A 16081-nucleotide genomic window follows, 5' to 3' on the forward strand; every position below is an offset into this window, starting at 1 on the left:
GAGAACACCTAATAACAAATGCACCACCGTTGATTTCCCTTCTGGAGGGTGCTGATACAAATCCACTGCAAAACTCAGGTAGAACTATGGCTTCATTAAATTTATTGAGGTGTTTGATTATCAAAAATAATGAAAATGAAAATCAAAGTATATTATGGACAGAACTCAGGAAAGTTTGAGAATATTTTCTTAAAGTCATGCTGTATGGGACTTAATATGTCAAAAGCACATTATGAAGCAAAAAATAAAACTAGTCAAGAAAATAGCCAAGAAGTCCAGAAGTGTAAAGATCTTTGTTCTATAACCTTAGGTGGAGAAGAGATCCCTAACATGCCTCCTGAAATGCAGTTTAAGGTCCTATGTTTAGCTCTTTACATGTTTGATTTAGTTGAAAGTATTCTGGCTTGAGTAGAAAACCTCATTGAAATAAAAACAAAATTTACCTCTGAAGACAATACTGGGATAAAGTAAAATTTCCACATCCTAAATAAAAACTAGTAAAATACTATATTTTCCAGTTTGACTTATTTATCACCTTTATACTTTTTTTTCTGTTAAGCAGTTACTGCTAGAAAAATAAATATAGCTTTTCTCATTTGAAAAAAAAGAGGAAACGAGAACAAAAAACATTACAGCTGAGTCTTGAATATTGAATTACAACACACTAAAAATATGAACTCTAGAGAAAAAGGATCTGTGATTGGAAACTGCCAGTCACGATACATGAATTAGTCTTTCCATCAGTAATTGATCATTAAGTGCAAGTAACTAATTTTGGTTGTTTGTACATGTTACACCCTTTTGGGGAACAAACCAATAAGTTCACAAAGCTATCTAAGCTTATAATAAGTAGTTAATAAACACATATGAACCTATTTTTAAAAAATACAATTCTTACTTTAATGGACTCCTCTCAAACAATACCCATTGCTTTTCAAGCAGTTTGAAACGTTAGCCAGCCTAATAATGAGAAATTTACGTAAATGTTAATATTATGAAGAGAAGCAGAATATGCCACCCAAAATACGCCTCTTTGGCATAAGCGTTGTTTTGAGAAATAGTAGACACACAAGAAGCTCTGAAAACAGAGTAGAAGTTACCCTTCTGTAAGGGACATTTACATTTATAAAGGAAATGTCCATTTGGAAGGGTATCTTCTTCTCTGTACCTGAAAGAGAAAGATGATTCTAAATCACTCAAGAATCCTATCAATAGAGAAGGCACAGGCTTAAATCTGCATAACAAGCCTTACCCTTGCTTACTTACTTTTTCTGGTAACCTCCCCATAACCGGCCTCCTCCACAGGCTGCTCTCTTTTGTCTTTAGTTGAAGATCGTATTTAAGCTAGTGGCTTAGGGCACCTCAGGGATTTACTCATTTTTCCCTGGATATCTCCCGTGTATACATGAGGTAAACATGTTAACAAACTTCTATTGTTTTTTCCTTATTAATCTGTCTTTTATTACAGGGGTCTCAGCCAAGAACTCAGAAGGATAGAGGGAAAATTATTTTCCTTCCTCTACAATTATAAAACAATGAAACAGGAAAGTGTTTCTTAATTTACAGTGTTCTCTTAAATATACTGTTAATTTTTAGTTTGTATTCTAGTATTATCAACCCATTTTATAGGTAAAGAAACAGATTTACTGAGGTTTAATTCAGTTATGATTTAAATTCAAAATATTTTTTCTGAATTTGAAATTAGTGAAGAGAGTACTTATACCTTTTAATATTTCTCATCAGATTTATCTGATTTTATTAGTAAAAACTCATAGGGCCCTTATAGATCAAATTACATTTTTAGATGGCCATAAAATAGTACAGTTCTCTGCTTTCCTATAAGTTCTGTCTGCATGGTATTGTCGGGGGAAGAGGGAGAATCTCCCTCTGCCCTTTTCCTTAAGGTTCTTATGGCTGGCCAAATAATTAACAAGACAGGTTAACAGGAGAAAATAATATCAAGTTTAATAACATGTATACATGGGAGAAAGCAGGGACACTGCGTTTCTCAACACAATAGCAGAAATTCTCGTCTTAAATACCATGTTCAGCCAACGACAAAGGAGGATGTCGGGGGTGGGGGGAGTCAGTTACAGGAGATTACCACTAAAGCACAGTAAACAAGAGTAAGGTTATTATGCAGATTTAAGGCCTCACCTTTCACATTGATAAGCCTCTAGAAATGAGGCCATCCCCCCTCTTCCCAAAACAGAGAGGGAGATACCTTTACAAATGGAGATTTCCCTTATAAATGTAAATGATTGTCTGGCAACTCCTCACAGGGCCATCCAGAGAATGTGGCCAGAGAGACAGAACTTCCGATGAGATGGGCTTGTTGGTGCCTTTTCTATTGTAACCTCCATCCCACACTATCTTTACAGCCATCACGATAGATCTGTTCCAGGAAGGAGCCACCATGTCAAATTCTTTAGGCAGTTAGTGGGGGAGGTCAAATGTCCCTCAGAGAAAACACTCAAGGTAAAGAGATAGATTTCAGGGTGGCCAAATCTTGATCTCCCACAGTATCTGAAAGGATTTTTTTGTTTTTGCAGGGAAAGGTTCACCCTGAGCTAACATCTTTTGCCAAGCTTCCTCTTTTTTTCCCTCTCCAAAGCCCCAGTGCCGGGTTGTGTATCCTAGTTGTAAGTCCTTCTCGTTCTTCTCTGTGAGCCACCGCCACAGCATGGCAACTGACCAGGAAAAGAACCTGGGCTGCCAAGGCAGTGAACCCAAACTTGAACCACTAGAGCATCAGGGCCGGCTCTTGAAAGGATTTTTAAAAGGACCTGGTGAATTTCCTGGTAACATCTCCAGAATGGAAGACAGCCCTCTTTTCTCTTATTACATAATTTGCTTACCATACATCTTTTCTTTTCCTGTTATTATTTACAGTGATCTCTGATAACTCTCCACAGTATCTGCCCTTCATTCTTCTTTGGTTGTACTATCTTTTGGAAAAATTAATTTATTTATATTTCAAATATCATGTCATTATTTTCATGTAACTTTAGCATCAAATTGTTCTTTTTTTTTTAATGGGATTATTTGACAATCTAAGAGTTTGAGTTCTTATGAAGAAAGTAAATATAAAAGAAAAAAATTAGTTTTCTCCCATTTTAAAAGAACTGTCAAGGTCCTGAGAAAGTTCACTTTGTAGTCCTACCTTTTTGACTTTTATAAAATTAAGAAAATTTTATTCCACTTTCACTCAAAAAATAAATGTCTTCTAGAACAATAAATAAATCATAACTTATTTGTAAAAGTACTAAAATGCTTAACGTTAATAATTCTAGTAAATTAACAAAAAGTTGACTGGAATTAACAATAATTCCAGTCAAATTTATTAGAAATCAAGGAAAGTTGTCATAACCAAGAGAACTTTAAAGAACGTGTAGTTTTCTTACCAGTATTTATTGAGGGCTGGACCATTTCAGAATGGAATCAATTTGCCACATTCCATGAAACTGTTCAAATGAGGTGCTTTTCTCCAACTTGGCCCAGGTAAATAATGTGCACAATTGCTTTATTGAATTTAGTCAGTTATTACTACTGATAAACACATAAAGAAATAAAAATAGAACTTCGAAAAAAAGCATCTCAGAGCATGTAAAAGAAAACAGACCTTTCTCAAAAAGATTAGATATTGTAGGGGAGGAAAAGTCATTTTTCCTTCTACCCTTCTAGGTTCTTGGCTGGATCTTTGTAACAAAAAATAGATTAACCAGAGAAAAACAAACAGAAGTTTATTAACATGTACAGTCATGCATCACTTAACGATGGGGAAACCTTCTGAGAAATGCATCATTAGGTGATTTTGTCATTGTATGAACATCATAGAGTGTACTTACACAAAACTAGATGGTATAGCTTACTACACAAGTAGGCTATTTGGTACTAATCCTATGGGACCACTGTATATATGGTCAACAGTTGACAGAAATGTTACGTGGCGCATGACTGTATATCTTATATATACATGAGAGAAACTCAGGGATGAGGAACTCAAAGGAGTGTTTACATCTTAGGCTTATATCCCATCTTTGGCTAAAGGAAAAGGGGTTTGGGGCTTCTTGACAGGGGAAGCAAATTATGAGAAAGTGCCAGGCAAAGTGTGGTAAAAAAAAAAAGTAAAGTTATGCCGATTTGAGTCAGTGCCTTCTCTACTGATAAAAGTCTCTTGTGGTTAAGAGTTAGCCTTCTCTTCCTGGTACAGAGAGAGAGATACCCTAACAAATGGAGATTTACTTTATAAATGTAAATTTCCCTTAAAAAAGGGACACGCATGCTCTGTCTTCTGAGCTTCTCTTTTGTCTGCTATTTCTTAAAATAATCAGTTCAAAATAATCCTTATGACAAAGAGGCATATTTTGGAGTGACGTATTCCAGTCTCCTACAATATTGAAATAATGGCCTTTTCTACTTGGAGATAAATATATAGATGTACACACCATCATTATCTTTTTCATAGCTACAATTAAGAATGCATCATAAAGAATTTCTAAACTTTATAAAATAAGAAAACAACTCTCTAACTAAATTGTTATTTTATGTGTATTTTTTAAATGCATGAAATAAAAAAAACTTTTTATAAAAAGTAATCACACTGTATGTTCAATTTATGTATGCAAACTAAATAATTATACATATGGTTTTTGTTTCTGTTGGAAAACATGGACTATAATTGTTATATATATATATTTTCAAATGACATAATATAATTTAGTAATGAGTTTGATGTCTTATTCAAGGAAAACAATCCATGGATTGGGAGAGAACAGCTTCTCACAAGCAGTGGAGCAATCTTTCTGAAGGATTTTGGACAACAGTGAATTTTACAGAGCATTAGAAATGGCACCGTGGAAACCAGCGTGATTGGTTAGGAGGTTAGGGATTTCCTTATGAGCTAGCAGGTCCTCTTTTCTAGGATAAATTAAGCTACCTAAAACTGAGTTGAAGGATTGTGATTGGTGTATGTTAGATTTTCTTACGAGGCATTTCCCGTAAGTGCAGGCTAACTTAGGTTTATATCTGTGACACGGGTGGGGCCACCGAGGCGGCCTCCATTTTGTGGGTCCCAATATACGAATTACCTTTATCTATGTAATTCGTATATAGGTCCCAATATATGAGTTACTTTTATCTATGTAATTTGTATATTGGGACCTAGTCTCTCTCTCTCTCTTTTTCTCTCTCTCTATATATAAAATGCTAATTATGTCTTTTTTGTTTGTGGTTTTTTATTTATTTATTTTTTTTGGTGAGGAAGATCAGCCCTGAGCTAACATCTATGCCAATCTTCCTCTTTTTGCTGAGGAAGACCGGCCCTGAGCTAACATATATTGCCAATGCTCCCCCTTTTTTTTACCCCCTTTTTCTCCTCAAAGCCCCAGTAGATAGTTGTATGTTATAATTGCACATCTTGCTAGTTACTGTATGTGGGACACCACCTCAGCATGGCCTGACAAGCGGTGCATCAGTGTGCACCCGGGATCCGAACCCAGGCCACCAGTAGCAGAGTGCGCGCACTTAACTGCTAAGCCACGGGGCCAGTCCCAAATGCTAATTACATTTTAAGAAAAAATAAATGATAATATTGCAGATAATTCCTTCACAGGAAATAATTAGACATATTCATCTCATTTATTTGTTGATTTTTTCTTTTAAAAAAGAAATATAAGCCTGGAGTACAGTTTAGATAATACCAATTAAGTGATTAGTAGTTGTGTTCATATTTCAAATCTACCTAGATTTGTAACGGACCCCTCATGTACTGCATTGGAATGCAATTCCAACAATGAATGATTCTTTTTTCTCATGCTGTGGATATTCCAAATAAAACATTTAAGTTTGATGTTTCCTTTCCCTCCATAAATTTTACACCGTGATCAGGTGTATGTTTAAATCTCCTTCGTTCAACAGGGTTCTACTTTTAGTATAAGGTTCTGTAGAAGTGTAATTGTAATGTATGGTAATGTTCATGTGTATTATTTGTAACATTAGCTTTATATCACATGAATGTGTCTGCTTTCCTTGAATACTAAAGAGACCTTCATTGTAAATAATTGAAAGGGTAACATTGCCATTTAAAATTATGTGCTTTTCCATTGACTCTTCCACTCTGTGTATTAACAAATCTTAAAAGAAATAATATAAATGTTTAAAAATATCAAGTAGCATTTAAAAAATTTAAAAAGTTACCTATAGTTACCTAACATACTTTTGCGTAATAGTGCTACAATAAAATTTAATGATATAATTCTCTACAATTACGTGTAAATTTAAAAGCACCGTGTGGGTTATTCTACAAGAGTATATTGAAATGTTGACACTGAATGCAACCTATGCATTGTGTGTCTTGAATTTTTAGGGCAACAGCATTTGCATTTGAGCAATGAAAATAATCAACTTAATTTGCCCTCCTAGAGAGCATGGAAGTGGCTTTGATTAGCCTATTGAAAGCTTGTGTTGTTCCCCTTGAGTTTGGATGCAGGGGGTAGAATTGCCAACATGATGCAACTCAGTAGGGATCCAGGGTGTCAAAGCAAAGCTAAAGTTGACTATATTAAAGACAAAGGAGAAGGTCATTGACTGGGAACAAACAAGTTGTTTGTGCTGCAGCTGTCTCTGTCTTCTGGAAATAATTTATCCATGCTATTGTGTACAAGCATTAATGTATACATTTTTTCCTCATTGTTTACTTGGATATTTTTATAAATGATCATCCAAAGGATTAAAATAAACAATGCCCAGTGCTTAAACATGTTTGTGTCTGTTCTCACTAGCTAGGCTGGAAAATCTCATAATTCATGAGACATTGGGTAGAATACTTAAGAACGTCTTATCTAGGTAGTAGGGAATAATAAGCCCTTGAATGAGCACTGCACTGAATTTGCCTAAAAACATCAAACAAAACTACCAGCAAGGATCAATCTATTGTAAGTAAATTAATTCATCTCACTCCCTCAAAAAAGCTCAGAAAGTTCTTAAGATATTAAAAAATAGTCAACACCCATTAAGTAAAATTAAAAATGTCACAATGTCACAATCAAAGACTACCAGGTAGGCAAAAAATCAGGAAAACATAAACCATAATGAGAATATTCAATTAATGAGAATACAACCAGAATGGATACATATAATTTGCAAAAACATTAAAATGGTTATTATAACTATAGTCTATATGCTCAAAAATATTTGTGTATGAATCTGTATTTATACATACACACACATTATAGTTAAATATACAAACATGCACATAGATATGGAACTAATTTTAGATCTATTAGTATACGTAGTTGATTTCATAAATGTGAATTTCCTGTCTTTGTCCACTGAATGGGTCTAGAAACAGTGATAACTCAGAAGCAATGAACACACTCAAATCGTATCACTTGGTTTCTAAATACCATTCTATAATAAAAGCAACCAGGGCTCTGATTTTAGAGATTGGACAGGGAATATATACGATGAGTCTCAATCATCTTATAGTAGTACAAAAAAAGGAAATGCTCTCAAAATAAAGTGAAAAGAAACACATCAAAAAGATACAGGGGTAAAACTGAAAGAGTTCCCAATGGCCAAAGTTAGAATCATTTGTGCAACAACAGTAATGACAGTATTAGATTATAACCCAAAGAGTAAAATAAATATACACAACTCCATACTGGTATAAATAAATGATTGAATGAAAGATTGGGAAGAAGAGACAAATCTTCACAGAAGAAATCTGTATTAGTTTGCTAGAATTGCTATTACAAAGTCATACAGACTGGATGGCTTAAAAAATAGAAATTAATTTTCTCACCATTTTGGAAGCTAGAAGTCTGAGATCAAGATGTGATTGCTGCTTCTGAAACCCTATAATCCTAGTGTGATCATAAGAACACAGCACATAAACACAAATTTAGGGACATTCTATAAAATACATGATTAGTACTCTTCAATTCTCTCAAAGTCATGAAAAATAAAGAGCGAGCAAACCTACAACAGATAAACGAGACTGAGGAAACATGAGGACAAAATGCAGTGTAGTATCATGAATTAGATCCTGAAAAAATAATACATCAATGGAAAAACTGGTGAAATATGAATAGATTCTATAGGTTAGTTAATATTGTACCAAAGTTATCTCAGTTTTAACAAATGGTTAGATCACAGTTAATGTTAAATTAGGGAAAGTTGAGTAATAGGCATCTTTACAACTTTCAGTAACCTAAAATTATTCAAAAGTAAAAAATTCATTTAAAAATACTACAATGAGATACCTCACATAAACAGCAGAATTTAAAAGAAAAGAATGACTGATATTGCTAAGTGTTGGCAAACATGGAACAACGGGAACTCTCCTCCACTATGGGTGGTAGTACATACTGGCACAACTGGTTTATAACTATAAACACTTCCTACTCAAGTTCAGTGTATGAATACCCTATGCCTCAGCAATTTCAACGTGAGTTAGTAATCCAATGGAAATGCACATGTCAAAAGATATGTAAAAATGTTCACAGCTTTTGGAAATGGTAGCTCAAATTGGAAACAACCAAAATTGTTCATCAACAAGTGGAAGTAAACATCAAAATACTATACAGAGAAGAAAATAGAAATTAGGATTGGCTTATCTTTAAGGGAAAGAAAGAAACTAATATTTTGCAGGGACATTCATGAGTCTTTTGGGACAGGAAATGTTCTATTTTTGAGTTAAGTATTCTTTATGTGGGTTTATTCATTTTTGCCATATATATGTATGATTTTTGCACTTTTTAAATATGTTATACATAAATGTAAAACCTTTATTTCAAAATAAATATATGACCAGAACTAATAGTGTCTCATCTGCCTTCTTCATACCTTTATTGTGAGACTCAAATAATATTTAAAAAGCTAGAAAGTGTAAAATATAATAATATTTTTGTAATTATTTTTATATAAAACTTTTTGTAATAAAACTTTTTGTAATAAAACTTTGCATTATTGCCTAGGGGTTTGCTATTATTACATGTGTTGGTTTTTAAAGCAGAGAATGAAACCTCTGGACAACTCAATTTCAAGGTAATAAACACATCCCCCTAGAAACTCCAGGGTCAGATTTACTGTAAGATTGAGTCAGCCTGGAAATGTGAGTTATATGCACACAATTGTCATTTTAAGTGAGGTGGAAATAGAGTTTCCATCGAAGTTCCTTCTCAGTAACACACTGTCTTCTCATCTATTGACCTGTGCTTTATTTTGATCCAGACACAATATAATATAATTTCTCAAATGAAGTTAAATATTTACATTTAATAGATAATTTTCAACTCCTAGTAAACTTGTTAACACAACAAAACAATTTAACATCAAGAAACCGACTACCCATCTAACGAACCATTCCAACATCCCCCTCCCATATAAAAATCCCATCACAAAGCATATGTTGAAAACTCCAGGTTCATAAACATAGTATTGATCTTAATAATATAATAGATGAAGCACAAAATATATACAGATCCCTGTGTATGCTGCTTCACACTATCTGTGTGGTAAAAATTATTCACATTTAGAATGTAGGAATTAAGAAAAGAATTTAAATCTATTGGCTTTAAAGGCCATGACCTAAATGCAGCCAGCCTGGCTATTAAGTATATGGGCCCAGATCTACAAGGAGTGAAACTCGCTTCTTCAATTTAATTCAACATTTTTAAGTTTCAACTTCTCTAACAGTAAATACGAATAGTATTATCAAATACTTGGTAATGTTTATATAATACATAATTGGGATAATGAAATTACAACATTTGGAGTAGTATCTAGCACAAATTAAGATTTCGATTTGTCTCTATATTATGTCAAAGTGTCAAAGTATTCTTTTAAGAAGCACATTGTTATTAATATTTATTTAAACTGAAATTTGTTTATGAAGCAAGATATTGCATGAATAAGGCCAAGCCTTGTGGAAATCAATGTTATGAAGAAAGAAGATATAGGTAATAGATAAAATAAGCAGTACTGAAGAGAATAACTTTTGCCTCTTTAATGTTTCATTTGTGTGTGGGGGGAGGACTTAAATTACTTCTTTCTTATTTGTTATGTTTATGTGAATATTTTAAGTAAACAAACTAATTATGTTACAGCACAAAATTGGAGTTCTCTGCCCAATGTACATAAAAAAAGCCAATTAATTATGGCATCAGCCTTTGGGGAAAAAGAACAGCTTTATTCTGTGAGATTGACCTGCAAAGAGAACAGGGGGCATGTGCCCTCAGATCTGTCTCCTTGATTCAGGATTTGGGGCAAAGTTTAAGAGGTTAGTGAGAACAGGCTGGCACTTCAAAATGCTGGTGGGACAGGCTTTGATTGGTGGGCTTAAGCATTTATAGTAAGATTTTAAACATTTATGACAAGTTCTAAACATTTATGATGAGGTTCTAAACTTTTATGATGGAGTTCTAGACATTTTTTATGAGGTGGGGAAGGAATTTTAACACAGGATCTTCCTGAACGAGGGACACCTTGCTTCTGATACGAGTTTGACTTTCAAGTTCCAGTTGTGTCGTGGTTCTTGGGTTTCATGGGAAGGAAGATCTTTGGTTCTGCAGTCATTTCAGGTCACGATTTCTTCTTTTGCACATGCCCTGACTACATGACTTTGCAGTTTTTCTGAAAGACAATCCTTAATCACTTTGTTGATAAGAGATGGGGTCTGTTCCAACTGCCTCTAAATGAGCCCAGGGTTACAAATATACTGCTTTATTTTTATCAGCATATGTTATGAGAAAGTTCAGAAGGTGAACAGAATGTTCATTTTTATAAACTCAGGTATAACTTTTAAAGGGAGAGATTTAATTGAGTGATGATAACCTTTGACTTATTTTAGATGTCAACACAAAGAAATGTTGACAATGACATTGCTAGTCATGGATTCCAGAGTTAGAACCTGCCATTTTATGCCGTGGTGAGTAGTTGTTAAACAAAATATTTGAGTGTTTTTAATAGTTAAAGCTTATTTTAAAGTTTATGAGTTGAATGTGTTAAAAGGAAAACCACAGACCCAAAATTGCATCACTCATGCTAAAGCCCATGACATCAAACCTAAATTTAATACCTGATCCAATACCAGTTTCAAACTGTCCCAAAAATGTAATCTTATTTATTTATTTATTTATTTTTTGTGAGGAAGATCAGCCCTGAGCTAACATCCATGCTAATCCTCCTCTTTTTGCTGAGAAAGACCGGCTCCGAGCTAACATCTATTGCCAATCCTCTTCCTTTTGTTTTCTTCCCCAAAGCCCAGTAGATAGTTGTATGTCATAGTTGCACATCCTTCTAGTTGCTGTATGTGGGACGCGCCCTCAGCATGGCCAGAGAAGCGGTGCGTCGGTGCACGCCCGGGATCCGAACCTGGGCTGCCAGTAGCAGAGCGTGTGCACTTAACTGCTAAGCCACGGGGCCAGCCCCCCAGAAATGTAATCTTAATCCTCCAGTCTGGAATTTTCTGATCAAGCACCAGGAGAGTAATCTATCACATGGGTCCTCTCCATCTCCCAGAGGAAGAAGAAGAAATCTGCATGATAAAACCCTTACCATTCTGTTTCCTTCCCCAAGAGGAGATGGCCTGGCCTAAAAATAACCCTTTCTTTTCTTTTGCTAATAGCTCCCCAGCCCCTCTCTCCTTCCTATAAAAACCTTCCATTTTGTACAAGATCTCAGAGAGTGTCCTTCTACTTGCTAGGTGGGATGATGATGGATTCATGAATTGTTTAATAAAGCCAATTAGATCTTCAAATTTACTCTGTTGAATTTTGTTTTTTAGCAGATGCAAATGTAGTTCTGCTCAGATGACACTTTTTTTTTAAAGTAGTCTGAAATTGGAAATTAGTTTATTCTCTCAAAAATAATTTCTTCTCTGAGTGGACTATTACAACTAATTCTCTTGTGATGGCAATTTCAGAGCACTGAGATTTGGGTGAACCTAACTCTACTACAAGCAAAAGTTGCCATTATGTTGAATATAGTGAAAATGCATTAAAGAAAAACACATTTCTCAACTTTTATGGCAATGTGTATGTGTACACAAATATTTGTGTGTACGTATAACACACAGACATATGCATATATCATATATGTATTAGATATGTCTGATATGATAAATATGCATATATTGTGATTTATATATATTTCTGAACAATTCATACCTCCCTGAAGTACATTTATAAAGAGAAGTAGATGAATTCCAATTTATGTGTTAAATCTTATTTCAGTGGTAAGAACTCTCTGGGAAGAAAATTAATACTCCTTAGTAAATATGAGCAAAATAAAATATTTAAGTAAAAGTATGTTAGATTTTGTTTTTATATTTGATTCAATCAGTCATGGCAGAGAATAAATAAACCTCCCCAAACTTCTTTTATCAAATTTCCTCTAAAGCCTACTAAAAATAGGAGCAATTTTGCTCCAAGATCACAAAATAGGGTGAACCATTGAAGACGGAACATTGAATGAAAAAAGCATAAATATTAATTTTGGAGGGGTAAATTAAAAAAGATAGCCATGCATAAATAAAATTTAAAATCTTAATAAACAGTTGAAACTTTCATTTTTAATCAACTTTCTGTATATTTAATATATTTTAAGCAAAGAAAGAGGATATATTAACCATGCAGTTTTTGGAACTGAAGAACAGGAAGTTTTAAATACATAGTTTAGATTTTGAAATTAATTATAGGCAGAGAACTTTATGGCTAATACTGACTCACAGAACAGAAAGGCTTTGAAAAGAAAGTTGTTGTAAATGTAGTGCATCACGTTCTACATAATATTCTATAGCAAATTTTTGAATTGTATTATTTATAAGCCTCACCATCTAGAGTGATGCTAAGAGAAGAGACAGTACACCAATATTCGGGTCATTTAGATCGCATGGGAGGTTAAACAGAACACGAGGTGAGAAAATATTCATTTTCCTGATACGCAGTTCCTGACTACTGGGGTTTTCTTTCAAGCAGCAATGCCGGTAGACTTGAAAAAAAAAAAAGTGACTAAGACGTGACATGATTTATTACAGGTATTAATTTGAATGGTCAGTAAGAGAAGCAACAAGTCACTAGTAACCAATAGCACTCCAGAGCCCACAAGCTCCCTGTTAGGATGTCAGTCGTTTACAATTCTTCAGCATAATGTGGCATTATGTATTAATTTGATCTACTGCCTAGACGGGGTATTGGTCTTATTCGGAAATTCATACTCCAAGGGTGTTCAAATGGTCAGTAAGAGAAGCAACAAGTCACTAGTAACCAATAGCACTCCAGAGCCCACAAGCTCCCTGTTAGGATGTCAGTCGTTTACAATTCTTCAGCATAATGTGGCATTATGTATTAATTTGATCTACTGCCTAGACGGGGTATTGGTCTTATTCGGAAATTCATACTCCAAGGGTGTTCAGCTTGCATTTAACTAAAAAGTCACTTTCTGGGAGGTGGTTACAAGAGTGCTTCATCTATATTTTTTATAATCAGGTTCCAATGACTTGCTAATTTGTAAAATGAAATTTAGAAATGGGTTTTCATTAATGAAATTGGTCGCAACCAAGATAGGTAGACTGACCGAGATATTTTAGGTATGCTCCGTGCCCTTACCTGAAGAGGAATGAGAATCCAGAAGGGCTTCAGTGGTTAGCCTTAAAGAGTGGTACCTTGGGTTTGGTCCCTAAATGGTCTGATCTCTAAAAGATGGTAAATCAAACCCTGTGCCTACAATCAATATGGTAACATCCACCTCCAGCAAAATGGCTTCAAGTTCTTTTTGTTTTTGTTTTTTGTTCTTTTTCTAGAATATCCTAAGGGACAGTGAGATGGATATTCACCAAGTACACAAAATAAATGGCAAGACAGTTTTGTGCCCACTTGTTAATAAACATCTATAAATATGGCAGATTTAGGGGTTATTTTAACTAGTGGCAAGGTGTAATAACAGAACAGCCAAACCTCAGTATCTTCTAAATATTGATAACTGCCAAGATCTAGCAAAGAAATGTAATACTTAAAGAGAAAAAAATTGCTTACTTGCATTCATAATGCTTAACTCAATCCTTTTATGCATATTAATCATCATTTTTCTCTTTCATAGAATAATATATCTATAAGTGTGTGTGTGTATGTACTTTTCTGACATTTCTTAGACCATTTCCCTGCTTTCATTACTGTTTATATCATTAGATATGGGATGTCCTTTATTTTACTAAATTGACATTTCCATAAAGTGAGAACCATTCTTTTGATAGAAATAATGAAGCCATTTCACAGTGTCCCTATTTCTTCTTCTTCTGGCACTCTTTTTACCCCAAGGTTAGATTCTCTCTAAAACGTCCTATGGATCTCTGTATTTTCTCCTCTGCTGCAAACTAAACCCATTGACAATTTTCTCTCTTCCTACATAATTGATTTTCCTTCAAGCAACACTTCTCACTCAACATCCTTTTACCTCTCACATGTCTTTCTAAATGCTCAGGCCTCTACAAAAAGAAGTTCATTGTTGATTTCTCTCTAGAATGCTACAAAAGGAAATGATGATCCCTGTTATTTAATTCCTCATAATAAACTCTATAAAAAATCAATGGCTCAAGTCTTTCTCCTACTGGATAACTGCAATTCTTAAGTGGGTGTCTGGATGTTGGATATATCCAAAGCAAAATAACTATTCTGTATATTTCTTTGAGATGCAGAGACTCTCTTATTGCATTTCGAATAATTGTCTATCATGTTCCTTTTAAATTGTCCCAAAATCTCTTGATACAGAAGTTGCTATTACAACTTTTCTAAAAATGTTGGAGCAGGGGGCCGGCCCAGTGGTATAGTGGTTAAGTTCGTGCGCTCCACTTATAAGGTCTGGGTTCACGGGTTCAGATCCCTGGCGTGGACCCATGCGCCGCTTATGAAGTCGTGCTATGGTGGCATCCCATATACAAAATATATGAATATGGGCAGAGATCTTAGCTTAGGGCTAATTTTCCTCAGCAAAAAGATGATGATTGACAACAGATGTTAGCTCAGGGCTAATCTTCCTCACATACACACAAAAAATGTTGGAGCAAGATCTTAATCATACATTTTTCAAAATTGTAATCAGAATATGATCGCATCTTACCTCAACCCTGGGCTCAGTAATTTATCAGAGTTTCGTTTGCTCAGATATCCATTATGTACACATTTAAAACATGTGTTATTACATAGCACTGTCAGACTCTGTCCAGTTGGTGCTCCCAAATCTACTGACATAGTAGTTCTCCAGGCAAGACCAAGCTAAGTCATGCTGGGTCAGTTAAACAAAGCATTACAAGGCCCAACACAATAAACAGCAAACGTTTTATTTAACTTATATGTAGGTATGTATTTATTTTGGAACATTTTTTTTTAATTATTCTTGAGATAGATATGCTGATACTTCTTGCTTTTTATTTTCTTCAATTTGTCCATGTAGTTTTTTTTTGTGTGTGTGTGAGGAAGATCAGCCCTCAGCTAACATCTGATGCCAATCCTCCTCTTTTTGCTGAGGAATATTGGCCCTGGACTAACATACGTATCTATCTCTCTCTACTTTATATGGGACGCCGGCACAGCATGGCTTGACAAGCGGTGAGTCGGTGTGCACCCGAGATCCGAACCTGCAAACTCCAGGCCTCCGAAGCGGAGCATGCACACTTAACTGCTATGCCACCACGTCAGCCCCATGTCCATATAGTTTTTGATTGAACTATTGTGTTGCTATTTTGTCTTATGCATGCAAATTCTTGACTATTTGTGAATGATGACATTTATCCTTGGCCCATTTTAAGACATTGAACATTAAAATCTTATGCTTACTGTCACTTTGAGTATATCAGTATTTAATTTTTTTTAAATTTTTCTCTATCTTGTCTTTTAATTTCGTGTCACTTTTTTGTTTTGTTCTTTATAACTACACAGGTTACTTTTTTAAAATAGTAATCTGAGATTCTGTTTCCCTTATTATCTAAATATTACCATTGATATATATTGGAATGTAACATATACTTAGTCTTCTTACCAACCTCTAATTTTGTATTTTATAGTTAGGCTCACTTATTAAATTT

The sequence above is a fragment of the Diceros bicornis genome, chromosome 27 (genome assembly GCF_020826845.1).
Source record: "Diceros bicornis minor isolate mBicDic1 chromosome 27, mDicBic1.mat.cur, whole genome shotgun sequence".
Taxonomy (NCBI): Eukaryota; Metazoa; Chordata; class Mammalia; order Perissodactyla; family Rhinocerotidae; genus Diceros; species Diceros bicornis.